Genomic DNA, 9,852 nt, shown 5'->3' on the forward strand with positions numbered 1-9,852 from the left:
ATTACTTTCCAGCACTGGCATAGCGGTGCCAATGGGACATGTGCTGCATCCTGCAGTTGGGTGTCACTCACAGAGGCCTCCTCAAAGTAAGGGAATGTTTCTTCCCTTACCTCTGAGCTGCAGTGCCCTTATGTCAGTGCTGGAAAGCACTGACATAAGGGGTTCGGATTGCACCCTTAGTAAAGCATCAGTGTAACCCCACCACAATACCAACAACTGTACCTTTCCCCAAAGTGTGCGAGTTTGGGTATGAGAGTGATAGAGCGGGTAAGCCAGTTAGTAGGTGAAATGGCATGCAGGTTGCAGACAAATAATAACCTTTTAAATTCCAGAAACACAGGGATAAACCTGACCAGGCAGTAGCCCCACTCTGCAAGTTCTCTTTTGCTGACTGAGGTAGAGGTTGCCCCCCAGATGACCTCTCTGTCCCCTCAAGGCGTGGGCCAGTGGTCCGCAATGAACTAGAGCTCGCTTGGGAGCTGGTTTCTGGCCCTGTGCCAGCTAGATCTGGCCCCACCTCTGCTCTGAGGTCCCGCTACCCTGATTCAGACCCTGCCAGCTGCACGCCCAGCCCCAAGCCTAAAGGGGACTGGATCAGGGACTATCATTCATTTTGATCTAATTGAAGGGAATGTGGCTGCAGAGCCCAGCTGGTCACAGCATGCGTGTCTTTCTGCCTCATGCCAAGCAAAGCCTCCTGAACCTGCGGCAGAGCCAGGGCCGGTGCCCCTCCTGTGGTGCTTGTTATCGCAGGCAGGTCAGGCTCTTGACGAGGGCGGCAGGCGGCATCGCTTTGGGGAGATCCGGGATGACAAGACGTCCAGTCCAATTATATGTGTGCCGCCAAAGGGGCTTGTTGTAGTCATCAGTTGGTTCGTCTGTAGGCGGTTCAGCTCCTTGTGCAGAGAAGGCAAGGAGGACGCAACATGGGGTGGGGGGAGCTGCGTAGAAGGAAAGCCAGATACGTTCAGACCCCATACAGCACTAGCTAGGCAACCGGATGTGTAGCATAGGCAATTCTCTCAAGCAGGCACACTTGCACAGACAACTTCATGAATGGCTGGGACTGCCCAGGAAGCCAGCCAGAGCCAAAGGGACTGTTCCTCCTCACTGCAGTGTGCACAGCTTAACTCTGCTGCTAAATGACACTATCAGCACCCGTGTGTATCTTCCCAATATTGCTGTTTGGATGCTGCCTGCATCGGAGCCACTGTGTTGGAAGCAGCATGCTGATGGAGTGCATCTGAACACTGTATGTGGGGAATGTGAGTGGGTGAGGGCAGTGGCGTGGCTCTCTTTGCTGGTGGCTCTGTCCCAAGACAGTGTGGAAGTTGCTTTGAGTCCAGGCAGAGTCACACTGATGTTACAGGGATACAGAGTTGCACTGTTGTACCCAGTCAGGCCCAAATTGTGTCGTTGCAATTGGTGAGATGCTCCTACAAATGGGCTTCTGTTGCGGTTGTAGCTGTTGTGGTGATGTTGCTTTGAAGTGGGAGGCATCACAATGGAATTGGAAAGATCTGGAATTTCAAAAGACAGCACATACAGAAACTGCTGAAAATAAGCACAGGATGGGTGCCCATTTTCATACAAAGCACTGCTTTGATTGGCTATTTGTCCCTTGGGGAAGGGCAGGCAGAAGGGGGATGAAATTATCATGATGAGGAGCTAGTGAATAATTAGTGACAAGGGAAGGCTGGGGATGCACTGCGTAATGGTAGACAAAATTCAGCAGAAAAAATTATGGGCAAGACTGAATCTACTACTGTTGAACATCACATAGCACTAACAGTATGTGCTGCACTAACAGTGTGTGCTTCACAGCACCCAAAGGTGAGACAGTTCATGTCTGGAGGCAGCCAGAAATGTTAAGGCTGGAGTCGACTCCTGCCCCCACACCTAGAATACTGTTGGTCAAAGCATCTTACTTTGTTACTGGGTTGTTGTAAGGATTACCGAGGTAATGATGTGCTTTGAACATTCAAAAAGTGCTACATGCAGTTGGTTGGCAACCTTCAGTCTCGAAAGACTATGGTATAAGCCTACAGCACCCAGTATTCCCAGGCGGTCTCCCATCCAAGTACTAACCAGGCCTGATCCTGCTTAGCTTCCAAGATCAGACGAGATTGGGCATGTGCAGGGTAATAGTTGATACAGTACCTGCTAAGTATTTGAAAATCTTCATCTGTAAGCAAGATATGCACAAACAAATATTAGCAAAGTATCTCCCACCTTAATTAGGAGTTTTCAAATAGCAAAGCCCAATTCATGCCTTTCTGGGCAACCACAACCAATGAGGACTCTCTAGTCTCACTTCACGTGTGTGTTGGCATCCTTCAGTCTCGGAAGACCACGGTATCGCGCTCTGAATGGTGGTTCTGGAACAGAGTGTCCTCTCCAGCCTGGGTAAAGTAGGTATGGAGGATAGGCTGTTTCCCATGCAGCAAATCCCCCCTCTGCACATCGCTGAAATGGTCCAATGGAAAGGCAGAAGCCATTACGGTTGGTTCGAGCGGTGTCGCAGGAGTTGCCAGAATGTGACTGTGTTCAGCCATGAACTGCCTCAGGGACTCCGGCTCCGGATTTTGCCTCGAAGTTGACTCCTGAAGCCTTTTCCATAACTGGATGTAGCCACAAGGCAGTGGAGGTTTGGGATCAGAGTTTTCCTTCTCTCAGATGAGCTGTCTTCCCAGGCTAAGGAGTCCCATCTACCCGGTGGCTGTTTAGTCGCCTCTTAGGACAAGTACAGCCAAACCGAGGGCCTATTCTTATCCCCCAGCCCCCGGAGGAACTTCACATTGGAAACTGGTTATTGCACAGAATGGCTATAGGGTGTGTGCTCTGTCTCCCCTGCTGAAAGAATGTTTCTGTTCTAACTACTCTCCCTGCAGGAAGATACCTGTACTCATAGAACCAGAAAGCAGTGAGGGAATTTAAAACAGTGGCATAAGCAGAAAAAAAAAAATATTGCAGGCGAGTGTGATCCTGTAGCCTTGCCCTTCTATAAGCTTGCTCAATTAGACCCACCAATAAAAATTCAGCACACACTGCAGAGAAAATTGTATCCTGTCCTGGACTTCATTTGTGCCAAGATGCAACCCAAACGTATGTTTTCAACTCTAGGATTGAGTCTTGGAATAGCTAGAGGAAAATGCCTCTGAGCATAAGCGGAGTGCATCTCTCACACCACTGAGCAACTACAGCCTATCCCTACTTAGAGCAAAGAAAAATGGCAGTGGAGGTTTATACTGGAAAATCCCTGAAGGGTAGCCTTTTATTTGCACTGCTGCTTGAAAGAGAATTCAATCTTCTGCATAGATGCAGGACCTTAGAATTCTGCTCCAAGAATCCTGCTAGATGTTTATTTAGTCTTTCCTTACAACTACACCAAGAAGGTAGCTTTGGACTTTCAACAGGCACAGTTGTGCAAGACAACCCCAAAGATGTCTCTGCAGAATGCAGGGCTTATGTGCAGAAACTATCAAATCGTAGGGAAATCAGGCACTTTTACATAAACTTTGAACTGATGCAATCAAAAACTGTACCCTACATTGTCGGAGCAAAGGAACCCCCATCCCTCATTCAGGGGTGAGTGCATGGTTTGCCTGGTAAAGTGCCCTAGCATCTCCCCTTAAGGATTTCTGACAGGAGGAGAAGCCCTTTCTGAGACTTTAGGGAATGGAGACCGACTAGAGAGAACAGTGATGGAAGTTGTGTTGTACCTTCATTGATGTTTACTGTTCCCCTGAGAAAGACTGTTCACAATCGAAATGCATCAGGATTGTAAGCATCCTTTTATCCTCCAATCCCCCCAGCTGTTTTTGTGGTTGTTGAACTTGGAATAGTACCTGGCCAGCTGAATGAGGCTGCTTTACACATTTCAGCTATTTTCAACTCTTTTCATCTCACGGCATGCTGACAAGGCACTAAAATTGTCAAAGCACAGCATCAAGCTTTTTGACAATTGACAAGGCACACCACACTGACTGCAGGTGCTCACATCCCCATGGCCCTACTAACAAATGATCCTGTCCTAAACTCCCACAGCACACCTGCAGACCATCCGTGGCACACCAGTGTGCCACGGCACAGGGGTTGACAATGGCTGCGTTACATAGTGACAAACACATGTAGAAACCCACCTACCTGCTGTATGCACCTATGTACAGGTGAGTACAGCTGTACATTTTTTGAGGAGTTGGTGTGGTCACCCAACCTTAATGCAATCTCGGCTTCACAGCCAGTGTGATACAGATACCATCTCCCGATTATGAGCTCTGTTCCATCTACTCCCTCAACCAGCATCAGTGGGCAAAATGTCAAATGTTAGGGCAGCATGCTTTCCCCATATTCCAAAGAGGAGTGTTTTCCATCCATGCCAATGTTTTTCCCAAGGAGCTGATTATTAATGCAACCCCAATTTTTCTGTTTTTGCCCCACATTTTAGAGGTTAGGTAAGACTGAGGTTTGCTCTCTTGAATTCTTGTGGAATTTACATTTATCTGCACATTCCTCCCCAATTTGTACATTTACTGATATGTTCCTCCATCAGTCTTTATTATTCGCAACTCTGCTGCACTTCTGGGTTGTAACAATGGATACTATTCAATTCCTGCGACAGCTCCCAGGCTCATCCCACAACATTCTGTTTCAGACATTCAGAAACGTCTGTTTCTGAACATTCATGTCTTCTTTATCGCTGCCGCAGAAGGAGACACCATCTCCTTCATTGCCTTCATTGCCACAAACGGCAAATGCAAATATGTTTCCTTTGAGACCAAAGAGATTTCTTGGTGCAGAGCTACAATTTTGAACAGGGACTGGCTCTGCTAAACCACTTTTTGCATTGGACCACAGATTCTGAGCCTCCCCAATTAATGACACTAAATGGGAGTCTCCACTGCTCCTGTGGAAGGAGCCCTTTCTGATAACTGGGAAGTGGAGGGAGCTTTCCTATCTACATCACTCACACCCGCACCAACACAAGTGGTGAAGGTAGGTGTGGGGGGCGGGGAGGAGGCAGGAGGGGGGCATTTCTGGGCAGGGGAAGGGAGGCCCTGGGGGTGGGCATACAGGCTGCCAGGGCTAGGACCTGGCAGTTATGCTGGATCCCAACCCCCATCCCTGGGGAGACTGGAGTGGCTGCAAGCCACTCCCCTCTCCTCGGACTTGCGACACCTCCAGAGGTGGCTTCCCCTTGCCTCTGGCTGAGCTGCTGCTGGCCAGAAACCCATGTTGGATGCAGCGCAAGCCTCCTGGCTTGCCTGCTCCAGCATGGGTTTGGATTGTGCCCTTAGTTAAGCAAGGTACCATCACACCCTGAGACGAGTGAATGCTTGCACAAAGTGAGACATCCCAATCCCTTGCCCGTCTGTTTGGGGTGGGGTGGGGTGACCCACGATTCAAGAAGTCTTCATCAAGGTCTGCCTAGAGACAGAGTTGGTTTTCCAGTGCACTGGGAATCTGGGAAATGAGGAGACTGCAAGTGGTCACATGCATTTTCATTCCAATAATTTTATTTCAATATTTGCCTTGCAATCTTTTAAATATTTTCCCTCGTGTGCTGGTGATGGATGGTGTGCGATCACCTGTTCATATATTCCAGCATGTACAAATACGCACAAGTAATATGAGAGGATGAATAATATCTGTATTTGAATGAATCCATGTGCATGTTTAACTGATTGTAGAATTAAATGAATACACATCTTTCATTTACTCTGCATAATTTAATGACTATATCTCTTTTTACTGCAGATGACTGCTGGATTTGCCAATGTGGGGTTCGCACAATGCAGCTGGAATCAAGTTCAATTCAATTGCAGTTCAGTTGGAAGGGGTACTTTTCTGTTCCATGCAAGCTGCATGTGACCATGCCAGTCATTTCATGCACATAGTTCTTGGATGGACTGGTAAGTCACATGACAGTCCGATAATGTACCACTCAGCTTTGTGTGATAACACGCCCAATCCCACCTAACTTCCTTTGCACGGATGCAGTCACACCAATGGGTGGCGTGCTGCATCCCACGGGGGGGGGGAGTTTCAGGCCCTGGAACTCTCCTTAGGGTAAGGAAACTTGTTCCCTTCCCTGAGAGTAAAACCTCACTGCCTTGCTGGGTCTACTCAGATCTGTGCCAGCTATTTTGCTGACACAGATTTGAGAGGACTTGGGAAGATGCATCAAGGCCAGGAAGAGGAATTGGATATTGGCAGCATCACTGCCACTGATACTGTCCTTCCCCACCCCATCTCCTCCCCATTCAGCTCCTTCCCCTCCCCAATCCAAACTCCCACCCTCCACCATCTCACCTTGCTGAACCCAGCTAGAGAGACTCACAGGGAGGTCTCACTAATACAGTTCTATGCAGGTAACATTTCTAGGTAACACATCATGGTGGGCTTTTTTGATCAGTCGTAGCTGATCTCCCTCTTACAAAAATGTAAGACAAACTGTGCTGGATCAGGCCAAGGGGCCACCTGGTCCAGCTTCCTGTATCTCACAGTGGCCCACCAGATGCCACAGGGAACACACAAGACAACATAATACCCATGTCCTTGCCACTCCACTCCCTTACACTGAACATTCAGAGATAGCCTACTGGAGTATCTAGAAAAGAAATTGATTCCCTGTCTTATTGCCAATGATGAGTGAATCAATTTGTAAGTGAAGGAATCTTCAGAAAATTCTGAGGAATTAATGATGTCTTTATTTTTGGAAGCAATAATACTTATTACATATAAACACACTTTAAAAAGCATTTTCCAAAGGTTGTTTAGAGAGAGAAAAGAAAATTCGCTTACCTTGGAATTTTTTATTTGCACCATTTATACATTTAATACTTGCTCACAAATATAGAACATTGTTAAAGTGGAAAGTAATTTCAACTCATGTAAAGTTCCCCCCCCCCCAAGAATTAGAAAAGAAAAATACACTACCTACAAAATATTGAGCATAATCTAGCATCAGGTAAGACCTGTGAAGTTCCCTTGATTGCAATGGGAGGAGTTATAGAGTATCCTGACATTTCTTCTAAGATAAATCAATGGGACTGAAAATGCTACATGTAGGCTGGAGCATGCCCACTCTGACCCTTGATAAAATGTGCTTAGGCACTGATTATTACGGGGCCTCAACCAGGCTTGGGGCCAAATAAACAGTTTTAACACAGAAATTTTGCCAGCAGAGATTGTTTTTAGACTTATTCTGCCTTAAGTTTTTTTCCTTGATTTTCTTTATTAACATTGCATAGTCATCTTTTCGCAAACTTTGCATATCAAAACAAATTGTTAGGGTTTTTTTTTAAAACACACACACACACACAAACCCAATACAAACCACACAAACAAAAGTAAAAATAAAGAAATGCATAAATAAAGCCCAGCAATCAATTCTTGCCTGCCACAAGGCTGGCAGAAGGAGAGGATTGCCAGATACAGCAACACAGGCGGAAATGTTTATTCATTTTCAGAGCAACGCATAATCACAGTGTAACTTAAGGGCTGTTTTTTCTGGCCTTTCCCCAGCTTTGTGGTCTAGGACTGGAGGTATGAATCTCATGAGTAGGGATGTAGGCAGTTCACTGTCTTTGGTAGGGCTTTTGACAGGGTTAGGGGATTAGGGTGGAATATTTTTGGGGACGGTCCAACAGTGCTGGTTCCCCCTCTTCCTGTATTTGGGATGCACAACAACTATTAGGAACAGAGTGTTGGGATTTACCCCAATGTGGTCCACGGAGGATGTTTGCAGCTGCAAGACACCGCAGAAATGTCAGTCTGCATGCAGACTTGGTTCTTTTGCCTTCCTCCATTGTGATGACAGAGAGTGAGGGTGTTTAAGTCAATTGTTGGGCTTTGCAGGCCTATCTCTTTGCAGCTCAGCCTGCAGTGTTGCCATAGCCAAGAACTCTCTCCTGTCACTCTGGTCTGTGTCTGTGCTTCAGTTCTGCGAGTGGTTGCCTTTTCCAGCTCCACAAACTCACCTTCTCCAAAGTTGCTTAGTTGTGTGGTTGTATGCTTATCAGTGGCCTCAAAAATACTCCAGGTGAAGTTCCTCACTGTAGGATCTTGACCTAAAAACGGGGCCACAGCAATGCACAAGAAAGCAATTTCTGTATAAGTGGACATCGAGGATATCCAGGCAATAGTGTTTGTATAATGAACAATATTGTCTTATCTTTGCTGTGGGGCTGGGTAAGCACAACCACCTTTGTGATGGCTGGTTTGTAATCAAAGGGGTGGATACCTTTGCCAGGGGGAAAACATTTGCCCCCCAGTGTCCTCTAAGCCCTTACACTGTGTCATCCATAGTAATAGATTCAAATGAATGGGACTGGGGGTGGCAGCATGTATGGTTATTATTAAAAACTAAGATGCTGCTTATCAGCTGCTTGTTGGGGAAGGATGAGGACAGGGGAGACTAATCACCTGCTCATTCTCTCAACATCTGGCTGCTGGGATGTGAGGTGCTCCTGGATCAGAAAGGAGAATCATGTGCAAAGTACTGTTCATAAGCAAGAATTGGGAAATAAAGAGACTGGCTAGAAAGTGATATAAAGCATAGGCATTGTGTAATTGATCTTGTGTAGTATATATTTTGGACCAGAGGGACTTGACTGTGAAGTATTTTTAGCTGAAGTGTGAAACTGAGGGGTGAATGAAATACCTAAGGTAAAGCAGCAATGTGAAAGGAAAACTGGTGGAAACAGACATGGAAAGCAAAGAGCTTTATTAATATGCAGTGCTTAAACAGAGTGGGTGAGGTTGTTTACCTACCAAATAAGTGGGGAGGGGGGATCTCCCAATCTGGCACAAAGATGGAAAGGTTTGGTATCTAAAGTTCCAGAATGAAACTGGAATTCCATGTGCCCAACCACAATGTCCCGGTCAAAATGTTCTTAGGAATCTTTTATTTAAAAGAAGGCGCGATCTACTGCTGACTCCACTTTGAAGCTTTCAAGGATCTACAGTGGAGTTAAGATTCATGTCTACTGCAAAAATGAAGCTGATTATCAAAGGGGCATCTTTTGAGGCCATTACCGGATTTCCCATTATGCTTCTTGATACATCTGTAGCAGTATATCTACAGGGCCATGAACTTGCTATCCACTTGTGGCCTTGCTGGATTATTTGGTTGTCAATTTTCTGGAAAACATTAATGTTTCTATGTCTTTGGTTCAGTTCACTCTGCTCTTCACCCCATGTATCAGTAAGATCCATCATGCTTTCATGTCATTCCACACACACATCAGTGAGCACTTAGAAAAATGAAATGAGCACCAGCAGAAAAGAATTCACTTCCAGGCATGTATTATTAAAAGTCCAATCATGCAACTTCTTACTTTTTCTTTTTTTTTAAAGGCCACTGGAACCAGGCAAAAATGCAGTGAAACATCTGAAATGGTACATGTGACAGAGAGGAAGTGAACAAGGAATGATTGCAGAGGAATTGGTGAATGCATAAGGCTCATGCACGGTGAAATCATGGCCAACTCACTTTCAGATAATAATCCTAGAAGGACCGCATTGGTGGCAGGCTGCATCACTACAGAGAAAGATATGTCTATATTGCAGTGAGGGTACACAAATTCATGGCGTGGTACATCTGTACACACTCCAATGCATACATCTACAAACATGCATTTGTCACATGCAAAAGTTACATGATTTACAACTGCACATACATACATATACATACATACACATTATACATTTTGAAGAGACACTTGCCCAACAGACTGAGGCAAAGAGGCAAAGAAGGAAGGCCCATAGCCAGGGAGACAGACCAGGGACAGACTGCACTTGCTCCCAGTGTGGAAGGTATTGTCACTCCCGAATCGGCCTTTTCAGCCA

The 9,852-nt window shown here is 46.0% G+C and overlaps 1 pseudogene; it reads right to left on the minus strand.

Annotated features, from left to right (window-relative positions):
- Window positions 1-2,039: 2,039 nt before the first annotated feature.
- On the minus strand, window positions 2,040-2,159 carry LOC136637805 (5S ribosomal RNA; annotated as a pseudogene).
- Window positions 2,160-9,852: the final 7,693 nt, after the last annotated feature.

Source organism: Tiliqua scincoides, chromosome 1, assembly GCF_035046505.1.
Source record: "Tiliqua scincoides isolate rTilSci1 chromosome 1, rTilSci1.hap2, whole genome shotgun sequence".
Classification (NCBI taxonomy): domain Eukaryota; kingdom Metazoa; phylum Chordata; class Lepidosauria; order Squamata; family Scincidae; genus Tiliqua; species Tiliqua scincoides.